Here is a 19,437-nt window from a genome sequence, read left to right on the forward strand (position 1 = left end):
GATAGTGAGCAGTGTCAGTGATGATAGTGAGGAGGATCAGTGTGGAGCGTGAGGAGGATCAGTGTGGATAGTGAGGAGGGTCAGTGTGGATAGTGAGGAGGGTCCGTGTGGATAGTGAGGAGGATCAGTGTGGATAGTGAGGAGGGTCAGTGACGATAGTGAGGAGGGTCAGTGTGGATAGTGAGGAGGGTCCGTGTGGATAGTGAGGAGGGTCAGTGTGGATAGTGAGGAGGGTCAGTGTGGATAGTGAGGAGGGTCCGTGTGGATAGTGACGAGGGTCACTGTGGATAGTGAGGAGGGTCAGTGTGGACAGTGAGGAGGGTCAGTGTGGATAGTGAGGAGGGTCAGTGTGGATAGTGAGGAGGGTCAGTGTGGATAGTAAGGAGGGTCAGTGAGGATAGTGAGGAGGGTCAGTGTGGATAGTGAGGAGGGTCCGTGTGGATAGTGACGAGGGTCAGTGTGGATAGTGAGGAGGGTCAGTGTGGACAGTGAGGAGGGTCAGTGTGGATAGTGAGGAGGGTCAGTGTGGATAGTGAGGAGGGTCAGTGTGGATAGTAAGGAGGGTCAGTGAGGATAGTGTGGAGGGTCAGTGTGGATAGTGAGGAGGGTCAGTGTGGATAGTGAGGAGGGCCAGTGTGGATAGTGAGGAGTGTCACTCTGGATAGTGAGGAGGGTCAGTGTGGATAGTGAGGAGGGTCAGTGAGGATAGTGAGGAGTGTCACTCTGGATAGTGAGGAGGGTCAGTGTGGATAGTGAGGAGGGTCAGTGAGGATAGTGAGGAGGGTCAGTGAGGATAGTGAGGAGGGTCAGTGTGGATAGTGAGGAGGGTCAGTGTGGATAGTGAGGAGGGCCAGTGTGGATAGTGAGGAGTGTCACTCTGGATAGTGAGGAGGGTCAGTGTGGATAGTGAGGAGGGTCAGTGAGGATAGTGAGGAGGGTCAGTGTGGATAGTGAGGAGGGTCAGTGTGGATAGTGAGGAGGGTCAGTGTAGATAGTGAGGAGGGTCAGTGAGGATAGTGATGAGGGTCAGTGAGGATAGTGAGCAGGGTCAGTGTGGATAGTGAGGAGGGTCAGTGTGGATAGTGAGGAGGGTCAGTGTGGATAGTGAGGAGGATCAGTGTGGATAGTGAGGAGGGTCAGTGTAGATAGTGAGGAGGGTCAGTGAGGATAGTGAGGAGGGTCAGTGAGGATAGTGAGCAGGGTCAGTGATGATAGTGAGGAGGATCAGTGTGGAGCGTGAGGAGGGTCACTCTGGATAGTGAGGAGGATCAGTGTGGATAGTGAGGTGGGTCACTCTGGATAGTGAGGAGGGTCACTCTGGATAGTGAGGAGGGTCAGTGATGATAGTGAGGAGGGTCAGTGTGGATAGTGAGGAGGGTCAGTGTGGATAGTGAGGAGGGTCCGTGTGGATAGTGAGGAGGTTCAGTGTGGATAGTGAGGAGGGTCACTCTGGATAGTGAGGAGGGTCACTCTGGGTAGTGAGGAGGGCCACTCTGGATAGTGAGGAGGGTCAGTGTGGGTAGTGAGGAGGGTCAGTGTGGATTGTGAGGAGGATCAGTGTGGATAGTGAGGAGGGTCAGTGTAGATAGTGAGGAGGGTCAGTGAGGATAGTGAGGAGGGTCAGTGTGGATAGTGAGGAGGGTCAGTGTCGATAGTGAGGAGGGTCAGTGTGGATAGTGAGGAGGATCAGTGTGGATAGTGAGGAGGGTCAGTGTAGATAGTGAGGAGGGTCAGTGAGGATAGTGAGGAGGTTCAGTGAGGATAGTGAGCAGGGTCAGTGATGATAGTGAGGAGGATCAGTGTGGAGCGTGAGGAGGGTCAGTCTAGATAGTGAGGAGGGTCCGTGTGGATAGTGAGGAGGGTCAGTGTGGATAGTGAGGAGGGTCAGTGTGGATAGTGAGGAGGGTCCGTGTGCATAGTGAGGAGGGTCAGTGTAGATAGTGAGGAGGGTCCGTGTGGATAGTGAGGAGGATCAGTGTGGATAGTGAGGAGGGTCCGTGTGGATAGTGAGGAGGATCAGTGTGGATAGTGAGGAAGGTCAGTGTGGATAGTGAGGAGGGTCAGTGTGGATAGTGAGGAGGGTCAGTGTGGATAGTGAGGAGGGTCAGTGTGGATAGAGAGGAGGATCAGTGTGGATAGTGAGGAGGGTCAGTGTAGATAGTGAGGAGGGTCAGTGAGAATAGTGAGGAGGGTCAGTGTGGATAGTGAGGAGGGTCAGTGTCGATAGTGAGGAGGGTCAGTGTGGATAGTGAGGAGGATCAGTGTGGATAGTGAGGAGGGTCAGTGTAGATAGTGAGGAGGGTCAGTGAGGATAGTGAGGAGGTTCAGTGAGGATAGTGAGCAGGGTCAGTGATGATAGTGAGGAGGATCAGTGTGGAGCGTGAGGAGGGTCAGTCTAGATAGTGAGGAGGGTCCGTGTGGATAGTGAGGAGGATCAGTGTGGATAATGAGGAGGGTCAGTGAGGATAGTGAGGAGGGTCACTCTGGATAGTGAGGAGGGTCAGTGTGGATAGTGAGGTGGGTCACTCTGGGTAGTGAGGACGGTCAGTGTGGATAGTGAGGAGGGTCACTCTGGATAGTGAGGAGGGTCAGTGTGGATAGTGAGGAGGGTCAGTGTGGATAGTGAGGAGGGTCAGTGAGGTTAGTGAGGAGGGTCACTCTGGATAGTGAGGTGGGTCAGTGTGGATACTGAGGAGGGTCACTCTGGATAGTGAGGAGGGTCAGTGAGGATCGTGAGGAGGGTCAGTGTGGATAGTGAGGAGGGTCAGTGTGGATAGTGAGGAGGGTCCGTGTGGATAGTGAGGAGGTTCAGTGTGGATAGTGAGGAGGGTCACTCTGGATAGTGAGGAGGGTCACTCTGGGTAGTGAGGAGGGTCACTCTGGATAGTGAGGAGGGTCAGTGTGGGTAGTGAGGAGGGTCAGTGTGGATAGTGAGGAGGATCAGTGTGGATAGTGAGGAGGGTCAGTGTAGATAGTGAGGAGGGTCAGTGAGGATAGTGAGGAGGGTCAGTGTGGATAGTGAGGAGGGTCAGTGTCGATAGTGAGGAGGGTCAGTGTGGATAGTGAGGAGGATCAGTGTGGATAGTGAGGAGGGTCAGTGTAGATAGTGAGGAGGGTCAGTGAGGATAGTGAGGAGGTTCAGTGAGGATAGTGAGCAGGGTCAGTGATGATAGTGAGGAGGATCAGTGTGGAGCGTGAGGAGGGTCAGTCTAGGTAGTGAGGAGGGTCCGTGTGGATAGTGAGCAGGGTCAGTGTGGATAGTGAGGAGGGTCAGTGAGGATAGTGAGGAGGGTCAGTGTGGATAGTGAGGAGGGTCAGTGTGGATAGTGAGGAGGGTCCGTGTGGATAGTGAGGAGGGTCAGTGTAGATAGTGAGGAGGGTCAGTGAGGATAGTGAGGAGGGTCAGTGAGGATAGTGAGCAGGGTCAGTGATGATAGTGAGGAGGATCAGTGTGGAGCGTGAGGAGGGTCACTCTGGATAGTGAGGAGGATCAGTGTGGATAGTGAGGTGGGTCACTCTGGATAGTGAGGAGGGTCACTCTGGATAGTGAGGAGGGTCAGTGATGATAGTGAGGAGGGTCAGTGTGGATAGTGAGGAGGGTCAGTGTGGATAGTGAGGAGGGTCCGTGTGGATAGTGAGGAGGTTCAGTGTGGATAGTGAGGAGGGTCACTCTGGATAGTGAGGAGGGTCAGTGTGGATAGTGAGGAGGGTCAGTGAGGATAGTGAGGAGGGTCAGTGTGGATAGTGAGGAGGGTCAGTGTGGATAGTGAGGAGGGTCAGTGTAGATAGTGAGGAGGGTCAGTGAGGATAGTGATGAGGGTCAGTGAGGATAGTGAGCAGGGTCAGTGTGGATAGTGAGGAGGGTCAGTGTGGATAGTGAGGAGGGTCAGTGTGGATAGTGAGGAGGATCAGTGTGGATAGTGAGGAGGGTCAGTGTAGATAGTGAGGAGGGTCAGTGAGGATAGTGAGGAGGGTCAGTGAGGATAGTGAGCAGGGTCAGTGATGATAGTGAGGAGGATCAGTGTGGAGCGTGAGGAGGGTCACTCTGGATAGTGAGGAGGATCAGTGTGGATAGTGAGGTGGGTCCCTCTGGATAGTGAGGAGGGTCACTCTGGATAGTGAGGAGGGTCAGTGATGATAGTGAGGAGGGTCAGTGTGGATAGTGAGGAGGGTCAGTGTGGATAGTGAGGAGGGTCCGTGTGGATAGTGAGGAGGTTCAGTGTGGATAGTGAGGAGGGTCACTCTGGATAGTGAGGAGGGTCACTCTGGGTAGTGAGGAGGGCCACTCTGGATAGTGAGGAGGGTCAGTGTGGGTAGTGAGGAGGGTCAGTGTGGATTGTGAGGAGGATCAGTGTGGATAGTGAGGAGGGTCAGTGTAGATAGTGAGGAGGGTCAGTGAGGATAGTGAGGAGGGTCAGTGTGGATAGTGAGGAGGGTCAGTGTCGATAGTGAGGAGGGTCAGTGTGGATAGTGAGGAGGATCAGTGTGGATAGTGAGGAGGGTCAGTGTAGATAGTGAGGAGGGTCAGTGAGGATAGTGAGGAGGTTCAGTGAGGATAGTGAGCAGGGTCAGTGATGATAGTGAGGAGGATCAGTGTGGAGCGTGAGGAGGGTCAGTCTAGATAGTGAGGAGGGTCCGTGTGGATAGTGAGGAGGGTCAGTGTGGATAGTGAGGAGGGTCAGTGTGGATAGTGAGGAGGGTCCGTGTGCATAGTGAGGAGGGTCAGTGTAGATAGTGAGGAGGGTCCGTGTGGATAGTGAGGAGGATCAGTGTGGATAGTGAGGAGGGTCCGTGTGGATAGTGAGGAGGATCAGTGTGGATAGTGAGGAAGGTCAGTGTGGATAGTGAGGAGGGTCAGTGTGGATAGTGAGGAGGGTCAGTGTGGATAGTGAGGAGGGTCAGTGTGGATAGAGAGGAGGATCAGTGTGGATAGTGAGGAGGGTCAGTGTAGATAGTGAGGAGGGTCAGTGAGAATAGTGAGGAGGGTCAGTGTGGATAGTGAGGAGGGTCAGTGTCGATAGTGAGGAGGGTCAGTGTGGATAGTGAGGAGGATCAGTGTGGATAGTGAGGAGGGTCAGTGTAGATAGTGAGGAGGGTCAGTGAGGATAGTGAGGAGGTTCAGTGAGGATAGTGAGCAGGGTCAGTGATGATAGTGAGGAGGATCAGTGTGGAGCGTGAGGAGGGTCAGTCTAGATAGTGAGGAGGGTCCGTGTGGATAGTGAGGAGGATCAGTGTGGATAATGAGGAGGGTCAGTGAGGATAGTGAGGAGGGTCACTCTGGATAGTGAGGAGGGTCAGTGTGGATAGTGAGGTGGGTCACTCTGGGTAGTGAGGACGGTCAGTGTGGATAGTGAGGAGGGTCACTCTGGATAGTGAGGAGGGTCAGTGTGGATAGTGAGGAGGGTCAGTGTGGATAGTGAGGAGGGTCAGTGAGGTTAGTGAGGAGGGTCACTCTGGATAGTGAGGTGGGTCAGTGTGGATACTGAGGAGGGTCACTCTGGATAGTGAGGAGGGTCAGTGAGGATCGTGAGGAGGGTCAGTGTGGATAGTGAGGAGGGTCAGTGTGGATAGTGAGGAGGGTCCGTGTGGATAGTGAGGAGGTTCAGTGTGGATAGTGAGGAGGGTCACTCTGGATAGTGAGGAGGGTCACTCTGGGTAGTGAGGAGGGTCACTCTGGATAGTGAGGAGGGTCAGTGTGGGTAGTGAGGAGGGTCAGTGTGGATAGTGAGGAGGATCAGTGTGGATAGTGAGGAGGGTCAGTGTAGATAGTGAGGAGGGTCAGTGAGGATAGTGAGGAGGGTCAGTGTGGATAGTGAGGAGGGTCAGTGTCGATAGTGAGGAGGGTCAGTGTGGATAGTGAGGAGGATCAGTGTGGATAGTGAGGAGGGTCAGTGTAGATAGTGAGGAGGGTCAGTGAGGATAGTGAGGAGGTTCAGTGAGGATAGTGAGCAGGGTCAGTGATGATAGTGAGGAGGATCAGTGTGGAGCGTGAGGAGGGTCAGTCTAGGTAGTGAGGAGGGTCCGTGTGGATAGTGAGCAGGGTCAGTGTGGATAGTGAGGAGGGTCAGTGAGGATAGTGAGGAGGGTCAGTGTGGATAGTGAGGAGGGTCAGTGTGGATAGTGAGGAGGGTCCGTGTGGATAGTGAGGAGGGTCAGTGTAGATAGTGAGGAGGGTCAGTGAGGATAGTGAGGAGGGTCAGTGAGGATAGTGAGCAGGGTCAGTGATGATAGTGAGGAGGATCAGTGTGGAGCGTGAGGAGGGTCACTCTGGATAGTGAGGAGGATCAGTGTGGATAGTGAGGTGGGTCACTCTGGATAGTGAGGAGGGTCACTCTGGATAGTGAGGAGGGTCAGTGATGATAGTGAGGAGGGTCAGTGTGGATAGTGAGGAGGGTCAGTGTGGATAGTGAGGAGGGTCCGTGTGGATAGTGAGGAGGTTCAGTGTGGATAGTGAGGAGGGTCACTCTGGATAGTGAGGAGGGTCACTCTGGGTAGTGAGGAGGGTCACTCTGGATAGTGAGGAGGGTCAGTGTGGGTAGTGAGGAGGGTCAGTGTGGATTGTGAGGAGGATCAGTGTGGATAGTGAGGAGGGTCAGTGTAGATAGTGAGGAGGGTCAGTGAGGATAGTGAGGAGGGTCAGTGTGGATAGTGAGGAGGGTCAGTGTCGATAGTGAGGAGGGTCAGTGTGGATAGTGAGGAGGATCAGTGTGGATAGTGAGGAGGGTCAGTGTAGATAGTGAGGAGGGTCAGTGAGGATAGTGAGGAGGTTCAGTGAGGATAGTGAGCAGGGTCAGTGATGATAGTGAGGAGGATCAGTGTGGAGCGTGAGGAGGGTCAGTCTAGATAGTGAGGAGGGTCCGTGTGGATAGTGAGGAGGGTCAGTGTGGATAGTGAGGAGGGTCAGTGAGGATAGTGAGGAGGGTCAGTGTGGATAGTGAGGAGGGTCAGTGTGGATAGTGAGGAGGGTCCGTGTGCATAGTGAGGAGGGTCAGTGTAGATAGTGAGGAGGGTCCGTGTGGATAGTGAGGAGGATCAGTGTGGATAGTGAGGAGGGTCCGTGTGGATAGTGAGGAGGATCAGTGTGGATAGTGAGGAAGGTCAGTGTGGATAGTGAGGAGGGTCAGTGTGGATAGTGAGGAGGGTCAGTGTGGATAGTGAGGAGGGTCAGTGTGGATAGTGAGGAGGATCAGTGTGGATAGTGAGGAGGGTCAGTGTAGATAGTGAGGAGGGTCAGTGAGAATAGTGAGGAGGGTCAGTGTGGATAGTGAGGAGGGTCAGTGTCGATAGTGAGGAGGGTCAGTGTGGATAGTGAGGAGGATCAGTGTGGATAGTGAGGAGGGTCAGTGTAGATAGTGAGGAGGGTCAGTGAGGATAGTGAGGAGGTTCAGTGAGGATAGTGAGCAGGGTCAGTGATGATAGTGAGGAGGATCAGTGTGGAGCGTGAGGAGGGTCAGTCTAGATAGTGAGGAGGGTCCGTGTGGATAGTGAGGAGGATCAGTGTGGATAATGAGGAGGGTCAGTGAGGATAGTGAGGAGGGTCACTCTGGATAGTGAGGAGGGTCAGTGTGGATAGTGAGGTGGGTCACTCTGGGTAGTGAGGACGGTCAGTGTGGATAGTGAGGAGGGTCACTCTGGATAGTGAGGAGGGTCAGTGTGGATAGTGAGGAGGGTCAGTGTGGATAGTGAGGAGGGTCAGTGAGGTTAGTGAGGAGGGTCACTCTGGATAGTGAGGTGGGTCAGTGTGGATACTGAGGAGGGTCACTCTGGATAGTGAGGAGGGTCAGTGAGGATAGTGAGGAGGGTCAGTGTGGATAGTGAGGAGGGTCAGTGTGGATAGTGAGGAGGGTCCGTGTGGATAGTGAGGAGGTTCAGTGTGGATAGTGAGGAGGGTCACTCTGGATAGTGAGGAGGGTCACTCTGGGTAGTGAGGAGGGTCACTCTGGATAGTGAGGAGGGTCAGTGTGGGTAGTGAGGAGGGTCAGTGTGGATAGTGAGGAGGATCAGTGTGGATAGTGAGGAGGGTCAGTGTAGATAGTGAGGAGGGTCAGTGAGGATAGTGAGGAGGGTCAGTGTGGATAGTGAGGAGGGTCAGTGTCGATAGTGAGGAGGGTCAGTGTGGATAGTGAGGAGGATCAGTGTGGATAGTGAGGAGGGTCAGTGTAGATAGTGAGGAGGGTCAGTGAGGATAGTGAGGAGGTTCAGTGAGGATAGTGAGCAGGGTCAGTGATGATAGTGAGGAGGATCAGTGTGGAGCGTGAGGAGGGTCAGTCTAGGTAGTGAGGAGGGTCCGTGTGGATAGTGAGCAGGGTCAGTGTGGATAGTGAGGAGGGTCAGTGAGGATAGTGAGGAGGGTCAGTGTGGATAGTGAGGAGGGTCAGTGTGGATAGTGAGGAGGGTCCGTGTGGATAGTGAGGAGGGTCAGTGTGGATAGTGAGGAGGGTCCGTGTGGATAGTGAGGAGGATCAGTGTGGATAGTGAGGTGGGTCCGTGTGGATAGTGAGGAGGATCAGTGTGGATAGTGAGGAAGGTCAGTGTGGATAGTGAGGAGGGTCAGTGTGGATAGTGAGGAGGGTCAGTGTGGATAGTGAGGAGGGTCAGTGTGGATAGTGAGGAGGATCAGTGTGGATAGTGAGGAGGGTCAGTGTAGATAGTGAGGAGGGTCAGTGAGGATAGTGAGGAGGGTCAGTGAGGATAGTGAGCAGTGTCAGTGATGATAGTGAGGAGGATCAGTGTGGAGCGTGAGGAGGATCAGTGTGGATAGTGAGGAGGGTCAGTGTGGATAGTGAGGAGGGTCCGTGTGGATAGTGAGGAGGATCAGTGTGGATAGTGAGGAGGGTCAGTGACGATAGTGAGGAGGGTCAGTGTGGATAGTGAGGAGGGTCCGTGTGGATAGTGAGGAGGGTCAGTGTGGATAGTGAGGAGGGTCAGTGTGGATAGTGAGGAGGGTCCGTGTGGATAGTGACGAGGGTCAGTGTGGATAGTGAGGAGGGTCAGTGTGGACAGTGAGGAGGGTCAGTGTGGATAGTGAGGAGGGTCAGTGTGGATAGTGAGGAGGGTCAGTGTGGATAGTAAGGAGGGTCAGTGAGGATAGTGAGGAGGGTCAGTGTGGATAGTGAGGAGGGTCCGTGTGGATAGTGACGAGGGTCAGTGTGGATAGTGAGGAGGGTCAGTGTGGACAGTGAGGAGGGTCAGTGTGGATAGTGAGGAGGGTCAGTGTGGATAGTGAGGAGGGTCAGTGTGGATAGTAAGGAGTGTCAGTGAGGATAGTGTGGAGGGTCAGTGTGGATAGTGAGGAGGGTCAGTGTGGATAGTGAGGAGGGCCAGTGTGGATAGTGAGGAGTGTCACTCTGGATAGTGAGGAGGGTCAGTGTGGATAGTGAGGAGGGTCAGTGAGGATAGTGAGGAGTGTCACTCTGGATAGTGAGGAGTGTCAGTGTGGATAGTGAGGAGGGTCAGTGAGGATAGTGAGGAGGGTCAGTGAGGATAGTGAGGAGGGTCAGTGTGGATAGTGAGGAGGGTCAGTGTGGATAGTGAGCAGGGCCAGTGTGGATAGTGAGGATTGTCACTCTGGATAGTGAGGAGGGTCAGTGTGGATAGTGAGGAGGGTCAGTGAGGATAGTGAGGAGGGTCAGTGTGGATAGTGAGGAGGGTCAGTGTGGATAGTGAGGAGGGTCAGTGTAGATAGTGAGGAGGGTCAGTGAGGATAGTGATGAGGGTCAGTGAGGATAGTGAGGAGGGTCAGTGTGGATAGTGAGGAGGGTCAGTGTGGATAGTGAGGAGGGTCAGTGTGGATAGTGAGGAGGATCAGTGTGGATAGTGAGGAGGGTCAGTGTAGATAGTGAGGAGGGTCAGTGAGGATAGTGAGGAGGGTCAGTGAGGATAGTGAGCAGGGTCAGTGATGATAGTGAGGAGGATCAGTGTGGAGCGTGAGGAGGGTCACTCTGGATAGTGAGGAGGATCAGTGTGGATAGTGAGGTGGGTCACTCTGGATAGTGAGGAGGGTCACTCTGGATAGTGAGGAGGGTCAGTGAGGATAGTGAGGAGGGTCAGTGTGGATAGTGAGGAGGGTCAGTGTGGATAGTGAGGAGGGTCCGTGTGGATAGTGAGGAGGTTCAGTGTGGATAGTGAGGAGGGTCACTCTGGATAGTGAGGAGGGTCACTCTGGGTAGTGAGGAGGGTCACTCTGGATAGTGAGGAGGGTCAGTGTGGGTAGTGAGGAGGGTCAGTGTGCATTGTGAGGAGGATCAGTGTGGATAGTGAGGAGGGTCAGTGTAGATAGTGAGGAGGGTCAGTGAGGATAGTGAGGAGGGTCAGTGTGGATAGTGAGGAGGGTCAGTGTCGATAGTGAGGAGGGTCAGTGTGGATAGTGAGGAGGATCAGTGTGGATAGTGAGGAGGGTCAGTGTAGATAGTGAGGAGGGTCAGTGAGGATAGTGAGGAGGTTCAGTGAGGATAGTGAGCAGGGTCAGTGATGATAGTGAGGAGGATCAGTGTGGAGCGTGAGGAGGGTCAGTCTAGATAGTGAGGAGGGTCCGTGTGGATAGTGAGGAGGGTCAGTGTGGATAGTGAGGAGGGTCAGTGAGGATAGTGAGGAGGGTCAGTGTGGATAGTGAGGAGGGTCAGTGTGGATAGTGAGGAGGGTCCGTCTGCATAGTGAGGAGGGTCAGTGTGGATAGTGAGGAGCGTCCGTGTGGATAGTGAGGAGGATCAGTGTGGATAGTGAGGAGGGTCCGTGTGGATAGTGAGGAGGATCAGTGTGGATAGTGAGGATGGTCAGTGTGGATAGTGAGGAGGGTCAGTGTGGATAGTGAGGAGGGTCAGTGTGGATAGTGAGGAGGGTCAGTGTGGATAGTGAGGAGGATCAGTGTGGATAGTGAGGAGGGTCAGTGTAGATAGTGAGGAGGGTCAGTGAGAATAGTGAGGAGGGTCAGTGTGGATAGTGAGGAGGGTCAGTGTCGATAGTGAGGAGGGTCAGTGTGGATAGTGAGGAGGATCAGTGTGGATAGTGAGGAGGGTCAGTGTAGATAGTGAGGAGGGTCAGTGAGGATAGTGAGGAGGTTCAGTGAGGATAGTGAGCAGGGTCAGTGATGATAGTGAGGAGGATCAGTGTGGAGCGTGAGGAGGGTCAGTCTAGATAGTGAGGAGGGTCCGTGTGGATAGTGAGGAGGGTCAGTGTGAATAGTGAGGAGGGTCCGTGTGGATAGTGAGGAGGATCAGTGTGGATAGTGAGGAGGGTCAGTGAGGATAGTGAGGAGGGTCACTCTGGATAGTGAGGAGGGTCAGTGTGGATAGTGAGGTGGGTCACTCTGGGTAGTGAGGAGGGTCAGTGTGGATAGTGAGGAGGGTCACTCTGGATAGTGAGGAGGGTCAGTGTGGATAGTGAGGAGGGTCAGTGTGGATAGTGAGGAGGGTCAGTGAGGTTAGTGAGGAGGGTCACTCTGGATAGTGAGGTGGGTCAGTGTGGATACTGAGGAGGGTCAGTGTGGATAGTGAGGAGGATCAGTGTGGATAGTGAGGAGGGTCAGTGTAGATAGTGAGGAGGGTCAGTGAGGATAGTGAGGAGGTTCAGTGAGGATAGTGAGCAGGGTCAGTGATGATAGTGAGGAGGATCAGTGTGGAGCGTGAGGAGGGTCAGTCTAGATAGTGAGGAGGGTCCGTGTGGATAGTGAGGAGGGTCAGTGTGGATAGTGAGGAGGGTCCGTGTGGATAGTGAGGAGGATCAGTGTGGATAGTGAGGAGGGTCAGTGAGGATAGTGAGGAGGGTCACTCTGGATAGTGAGGAGGGTCAGTGTGGATAGTGAGGTGGGTCACTCTGGGTAGTGAGGAGGGTCAGTGTGGATAGTGAGGAGGGTCACTCTGGATAGTGAGGAGGTTCAGTGTGGATAGTGAGGAGGGTCAGTGTGGATAGTGAGGAGGGTCAGTGAGGTTAGTGAGGAGGGTCACTCTGGATAGTGAGGAGGGTCAGTGCGAATAGTGAGGAGGGTCACTCTGGGTAGTGAGGAGGATCAGTGTGGATAGTGAGGAGGGTCAGTGAGGATAGTGAGGAGGGTCAGTGAGGTTAGTGAGGAGGGTCACTCTGGATAGTGAGGAGGGTCAGTGTGGATAGTGAGGAGGGTCAGTGTGGATAGTGAGGAGGTTCAGTGTAGATAGTGAGGAGGGTCAGTGAGGATAGTGAGGAGGGTCAGTGAGGTTAGTGAGGAGGGTCACTCTGGATAGTGAGGAGGGTCAGTGTGGATAGTGAGGAGGGTCAGTGTGGATAGTGAGGAGGGTCAGTGTGGATAGTGAGGAGGGTCAGTGTGGATAGTGAGGAGGGTCATTCTGGGTAGTGAGGAGGGTCAGTGTGGATAGTGAGGAGGGTCAGTGTGGATAGTGAGGAGGGTCAGTGTGGATAGTGAGGAGGGTCAGTGTGGATAGTGAGGAGGGTCAGTGTGGATAGTGAGGAGGGTCAGTGTGGATACTGAGGAGGGTCAGTGTGGATAGTGAGGAGGGTTAGTGAGGATAGTGAGGAGGGTCAGTGTGGATAGTGAGGAGGGTCAGTGAGGATAGTGAGGAGGGTCAGTGAGGATAGTGAGGAGGGTCACTGTGGATAGTGAGGAGGGTCAGTGTGGATAGTGAGGAGGGCCAGTGTGGATAGTGAGGAGGGTCACTCTGGATAGTGAGGAGGGTCAGTGTGGCTAGTGAGGAGAGTCAGTCTGGTTAGTGAGGAGGGTCAGTGTGGATAGTGAGGAGGGTCAGTGAGGATAGTGAGGAGGGTCAGTGTGGATAGTGAGGAGGGTCAGTCTGGATAGTGAGGAGGGTCAGTGTGGATAGTGAGGAGGGTCAGTGTGGAGAGTGAGGAAGGTCAGTGTGGATAGTGAGGAGGGTCAGTGTGGATAGTGAGGAGGTTCAGTGTAGATAGTGAGCAGGGTCAGTGATGATAGTGAGGAGGGTCAGTGTGGAGAGTGAGGGTGGTCAGTGTGGATAGTGAGGAGGGTCAGTGTGGATAGTGAGGAGGTTCAGTGTAGATAGTGAGGAGGGTCAGTGAGGATAGTGAGGAGGGTCAGTGAGGATAGTGAGCAGGGTCAGTGATGATAGTGAGGAGGGTCAGTGTGGAGAGTGAGGATGGTCAGTGTGGATAGTAAGGAGGGTCAGTGAGGATAGTGAGGAGGGTCAGTGTGGATAGTGAGGAGGGTCCGTGTGGATAGTGACGAGGGTCAGTGTGGATAGTGAGGAGGGTCAGTGTGGATAGTGAGGAGGGCCAGTGTGGATAGTGAGGAGTGTCACTCTGGATAGTGAGGAGGGTCAGTGTGGATAGTGAGGAGGGTCAGTGAGGATAGTGAGGAGTGTCACTCTGGATAGTGAGGAGGGACAGTGTGGATAGTGAGGAGGGTCAGTGAGGATAGTGAGGAGGGTCAGTGAGGATAGTGAGGAGGGTCAGTGTGGATAGTGAGGAGGGTCAGTATGGATAGTGAGGAGGGCCAGTGTGGATAGTGAGGAGTGTCACTCTGGATAGTGAGGAGGGTCAGTGTGGATAGTGAGGAGGGTCAGTGAGGATAGTGAGGAGGGTCAGTGTGGATAGTGAGGAGGGTCAGTGTGGATAGTGAGGAGGGTCAGTGTAGATAATGAGGAGGGTCAGTGAGGATAGTGAGGAGGGTCAGTGAGGATAGTGAGGAGGGTCAGTGTGGATAGTGAGGAGGGTCAGTGTGGATAGTGAGGAGGGTCAGTGTGGATAGTGAGGAGGATCAGTGTGGATAGTGAGGAGGGTCAGTGTAGATAGTGAGGAGGGTCAGTGAGGATAGTGAGGAGGGTCAGTGAGGATAGTGAGCAGGGTCAGTGATGATAGTGAGGAGGATCAGTGTGGAGCGTGAGGAGGGTCACTCTGGATAGTGAGGAGGATCAGTGTGGATAGTGAGGTGGGTCACTCTGGATAGTGAGGAGGGTCACTCTGGATAGTGAGGAGGGTCAGTGTGGATAGTGAGGAGGGTCACTCTGGATAGTGAGGAGGGTCACTCTGGATAGTGAGGAGGGTCAGTGAGGATAGTGAGGAGGGTCAGTGTGGATAGTGAGGAGGGTCAGTGTGGATAGTGAGGAGGGTCCGTGTGGATAGTGAGGAGGGTCACTCTGGATAGTGAGGAGGGTCACTCTGGGTAGTGAGGAGGGTCACTCTGGATAGTGAGGAGGGTCAGTGTGGATAGTGATGAGGGTCACTCTGGATAGTGAGGAGGGTCACTCTGGATAGTGAGGAGGGTCAGTGTGGATAGTGAGGAGGGTCAGTGTGGATAGTGAGGAGGATCAGTGTGGATAGTGAGGAGGGTCAGTGTAGATAGTGAGGAGGGTCAGTGAGGATAGTGAGGAGGGTCAGTGTAGATAGTGAGGAGGGTCAGTGTAGATAGTGAGGAGGGTCAGTGTGGATAGTGAGGAGGGTCAGTGTGGATAGTGATGAGGGTCAGTGTGGATAGTGAGGAGGGTCAGTGTAGATAGTGAGGAGGGTCAGTGAGGATAGTGAGGAGGTTCAGTGAGGCTAGTGAGCAGGGTCAGTGAGGATAGTGAGGAGGGTCACTCTGGTTAGTGAGGAGGGTCACTCTGGATAGTGAGGAGGGTCACTCTGGATAGTGAGGAGGGTCAGTGTGGATAGTGAGGTGGGTCACTCTGGATAGTGAGGAGGGTCACTCTGGATAGTGAGGAGGGTCAGTGAGGATAGTGAGGAGGGTCAGTGTGGATAGTGAGGAGGGTCAGTGTGGATAGTGAGGAGGGTCAGTGTGGATAGTGAGGAGGGTCAGTGTGGATAGTGAGGAGGGTCAGTGAGGATAGTGAGGAGGGTCACTCTGGATAGTGAGGAGGGTCCGTGTGGATAGTGAGGAGGGTCAGTGTGGATAGTGAGGAGGGTCAGTGAAGATAGTGAGGAGGGTCACTCTGGATAGTGAGGAGGGTCAGTGTGGATAGTGAGGAGGATCAGTGTGGATAGTGAGGAGGGTCAGTGTAGATAGTGAGGAGGGTCAGTGAGGATAGTGAGGAGGGTCAGTGAGGATAGTGAGCAGGATCAGTGATGATAGTGAGGAGGGTCCGTGTGGATAGTGAGGAGGGCCAGTGTGGATAGTGAGGAGGGTCAGTGAGGATAGTGAGGAGGGTCACTCTGGATAGTGAGGAGGGTCAGTGTGGATAGTGAGGAGGGTCAGTGAGGATAGTGAGGAGGGTCAGTGTGGATAGTGAGGAGGGTCAGTGTGGATAGTGAGGAGGGTCAGTGTGGATAGTGAGGAGGGTTAGCGAGGAGGGTCAGTGTGGATAGTGAGGAGGGTCAGTGAGGATAGTGAGGAGGGTCAGTGAGGATAGTGAGGAGGGTCACTGTGGATAGTGAGGAGGGTCAGTGTGGATAGTGAGGAGGGCCAGTGTGGATAGTGAGGAGGGTCACTCTGGATAGTGAGGAGGGTCAGTGTGGCTAGTGAGGAGAGTCAGTCTGGTTAGTGAGGAGGGTCAGTGTGGATAGTGAGGAGGGTCAGTGAGGATAGTGAGGAGGGTCAGTGTGGATAGTGAGGAGGGTCAGTCTGGATAGTGAGGAGGGTCAGTGTGGATAGTGAGGAGGGTCAGTGTGGAGAGTGAGGAAGGTCAGTGTGGATAGTGAGGAGGGTCAGTGTGGATAGTGAGGAGGTTCAGTGTAGATAGTGAGCAGGGTCAGTGATGATAGTGAGGAGGGTCAGTGTGGAGAGTGAGGATGGTCAGTGTGGATAGTGAGGAGGTTCAGTGTAGATAGTGAGGAGGGTCAGTGAGGATAGTGAGGAGGGTCCGTGAGGATAGTGAGCAGGGTCAGTGATGACAGTGAGGAGGGTCAGTGTGGAGAGTGAGGAGGGTCAGTGTGGATAGTGAGGAGGGTCAGTGTGGATAGTGAGGAGGGTCAGTGTGGATAGTGAGGAGGTTCAGTGTAGATAGTGAGGAGGCTCAGTGAGGATAGCGAGGAGGGTCAGTGAGGATAGTGAGCAGGGTCAGTGATGATAGTGAGGAGGATCAGTGTGGAGCGTGAGGAGGGTCACTCTGGATAGTGAGGAGGGTCAGTGTGGATAGTGAGGTGGGTCACTCTGGATAATGAGGAGGGTTACTCTGGATAGTGAGGAGGGTCAGTGTGGAAAGTGAGGAGGGTCACTCTGAATGGTGAGGAGGGTCAGTGTGGATAGTGAGGAGGGTCAGTGTGGATAGTGAGGAGTGTCCGTGTGGATAGTGAGGAGGTTCAGTGTGGATAGTGAGGAGGGTCAGTGTGGATAGTGAGGAGGGTCAGTGTGGATAGTGAGGAGGGTCAGTGTGGATTTTGAGGAGGGACAGTGAGGATAGTAAGGAGGGTCAGTGTGGATAGTGAGGAGGGTCAGTGTGGATAGTGAGGAGGTTCAGTGTGGATAGTGAGGAGGGTCACTCTGGGTAGTGAGGAGGGTCAGTGTGGATAGTGAGGAGGTTCAGTGTGGATAGTGAGGAGGGTCACTCTGGATAGTGAGGAGGGTCACTCTGGGTAGTGAGGAGGATCAGTGTGGGTAGTGAGGAGGGTCAGTGTGGATAGTGAGGAGGATCAGTGTGGATAGTGAGGAGGTTCAGTGTGGATAGTGAGGAGGGTCAGTGTGGATAGTGAGGAGGGTCAGTGTGGATAGTGAGGAGGGTCAGTGTGGATAGTGAGGAGGGACAGTGAGGATAGTAAGGAGGGTCAGTGTGGATAGTGAGGAGGGTCAGTGTGGATAGTGAGGAGGTTCAGTGTGGATAGTGAGGAGGGTCACTCTGGGTAGTGAGGAGGGTCAGTGTGGATAGTGAGGAGGTTCAGTGTGGATAGTGAGGAGGGTCACTCTGGATAGTGAGGAGGGTCACTCTGGGTAGTGAGGAGGGTCAGTGTGGATAGTGAGGAGGATCAGTGTGGATAGTGAGGAGGGTCAGTGTGGATAGTGAGGAGGGTCAGTGTGGATAGTGAGGAGTGTCCGTGTGGATAGTGAGGAGGTTCAGTGTGGATAGTGAGGAGGGTCAGTGTGGATAGTGAGGAGGGTCAGTGTGGATAGTGAGGAGGGTCAGTGTGGATAGTGAGGAGGATCAGTGTGGATAGTGAGGAGGGTCAGTGTAGATAGTGGGGAGGGTCAGTGAGGATAGTGAGGAGGGTCAGTGAGGATAGTGAGCAGGGTCAGTGATGATAGTGAGGAGGATCAGTGTGGAGCGTGAGGAGGGTCACTCTGGATAGTGAGGAGGGTCCGTGTGGATAGTGAGGAGGGTCAGTGTGGATAGTGAGGAGGGTCCGTGTGGATAGTGAGGAGGATCAGTGTGGATAGTGAGGAGGGTCAGTGAGGATAGTGAGGAGGGTCAGTGTGGATAGTGAGGAGGGTCAGTGTGGATAGTGAGGAGGGTCACTCTGGGTAGTGAGGAGGGTCAGTGTGGATAGTGAGGAGGGTCAGTGTGGATAGTGAGGAGGGTCAGTGAGGTTAGTGAGGAGGGTCACTCTGGGTAGTGAGGAGGGTCAGTGTGGATAGTGAGGAGTGTTAGTGAGGATAGTGAGGAGGGTCAGTGTGGATAGTGAGGAGGGTCAGTGAGGATAGTGAGGAGGGTCAGTGAGGATAGTGAGCAGGGTCAGTGATGATAGTGAGGAGGATCAGTGTGGAGCGTGAGGAGGGTCACTCTGGATAGTGAGGAGGGTCAGTGTGGATAGTGAGGTGGGTCACTCTGGATAATGAGGAGGGTCACTCTGAATGGTGAGGAGGGTCAGTGTGGATAGTGAGGAGGGTCAGTGTGGATAGTGAGGAGTGTCCGTGTGGATAGTGAGGAGGTTCAGTGTGGATAGTGAGGAGGGTCAGTGTGGATAGTGAGGAGGGTCAGTGTGGATAGTGAGGAGGGTCAGTGTGGATAGTGAGGAGGGACAGTGAGGATAGTAAGGAGGGTCAGTGTGGATAGTGAGGAGGGTCAGTGTGGATAGTGAGGAGGTTCAGTGTGGATAGTGAGGAGGGTCACTCTGGGTAGTGAGGAGGGTCAGTGTGGATAGTGAGGAGGTTCAGTGTGGATAGTGAGGAGGGTCACTCTGGATAGTGAGGAGGGTCACTCTGGGTAGTGAGGAGGGTCAGTGTGGATAGTGAGGAGGATCAGTGTGGATAGTGAGGAGGGTCAGTGTGGATAGTGAGGAGGGTCAGTGTGGATAGTGAGGAGTGTCCGTGTGGATAGTGAGGAGGTTCAGTGTGGATAGTGAGGAGGGTCAGTGTGGATAGTGAGGAGGGTCAGTGTGGATAGTGAGGAGGGTCAGTGTGGATAGTGAGGAGGATCAGTGTGGATAGTGAGGAGGGTCAGTGTAGATAGTGGGGAGGGTCAGTGAGGATAGTGAGGAGGGTCAGTGAGGATAGTGAGCAGGGTCAGTGATGATAGTGAGGAGGATCAGTGTGGAGCGTGAGGAGGGTCACTCTGGATAGTGAGGAGGGTCCGTGTGGATAGTGAGGAGGGTCAGTGTGGATAGTGAGGACGGTCCGTGTGGATAGTGAGGAGGATCAGTGTGGATAGTGAGGAGGGTCAGTGAGGATAGTGAGGAGGGTCACTCTGGATAGTGAGGAGGGTCAGTGTGGATAGTGAGGAGGGTCACTCTGGGTAGTGAGGAGGGTCAGTGTGGATAGTGAGGAGGGCCAGTGTGGATAGTGAGGAGGGTCAGTGAGGTTAGTGAGGAGGGTCACTCTGGGTAGTGAGGAGGGTCAGTGTGGATAGTGAGGAGTGTTAGTGAGGATAGTGAGGAGGGTCAGTGTGGATAGTGAGGAGGGTCAGTGAGGATAGTGAGGAGGGTCAGTCAGGATAGTGAGGAGGGTCAGTGTGGATAGTGAGGAGGGTCAGTGTGGATAGTGAGGAGGGCCAGTGTGGATAATGAGGAGGGTCACTCTGGATAGTGAGGAGGGTCAGTTTGGATAGTGAGGAGGATCAGTGTGGATAGTGAGGAGGGTCAGTGTGGACAGTGAGGAGGGTCAGTCTGGATAGTGAGGAGGGTCTGTGTGGATAGTGAGGAGGGTCACTCTGGATAGTGAGGAGGGTCACTCTGGACAGTGAGGAGGGTCAGTGTGGATAGTGAGGAGGGTCACTCTGGATGGTGAGGAGGGTCAGTGTGGATAGTGAGGAGGTTCAGTGTGGATAGTGAGGAGGGTTACTCTGGATAGTGAGGAGGGTCACTCTGGGTAGTGAGGAGGGTCACTCTGGGTAGTGAGGAGGGTCAGTGTGGATAGTGAGGAGGGTCAGTGTGGATAGTGAGGAGGGTCAGTCTGGATAGTGAGGAGGGTCAGTGTGGATAGTGAGAAGGGTCAGTGAGGATAGTGAGGAGGGTCAGTGTGGATAGTGAGGAGGGTCAGTCTGGATAGTGAGGAGGGTCAGTGTGGATAGTGAGGAGGATCAGTGTGGATAGTGAGGAGGCTCAGTGTGGATAGTGAGGAGGGTCAGTGTGGATAGTGAGGAGGGTCAGTGTGGATAGTGAGGAGGATCAGTG

General features: G+C 54.0%; 1 protein-coding gene across 1 annotated transcript in view; it reads right to left on the reverse strand.

Annotated features, from left to right (window-relative positions):
• The window catches only part of LOC140421340 (adhesion G-protein coupled receptor G2-like), a 370,647-nt gene that overhangs the window by 88,984 nt on the left and 262,226 nt on the right, over positions 1-19,437 (reverse strand). The window lies entirely within an intron of this gene.

Source organism: Scyliorhinus torazame, chromosome 5 (genome assembly GCF_047496885.1).
Source record: "Scyliorhinus torazame isolate Kashiwa2021f chromosome 5, sScyTor2.1, whole genome shotgun sequence".
NCBI lineage: Eukaryota > Metazoa > Chordata > Chondrichthyes > Carcharhiniformes > Scyliorhinidae > Scyliorhinus > Scyliorhinus torazame.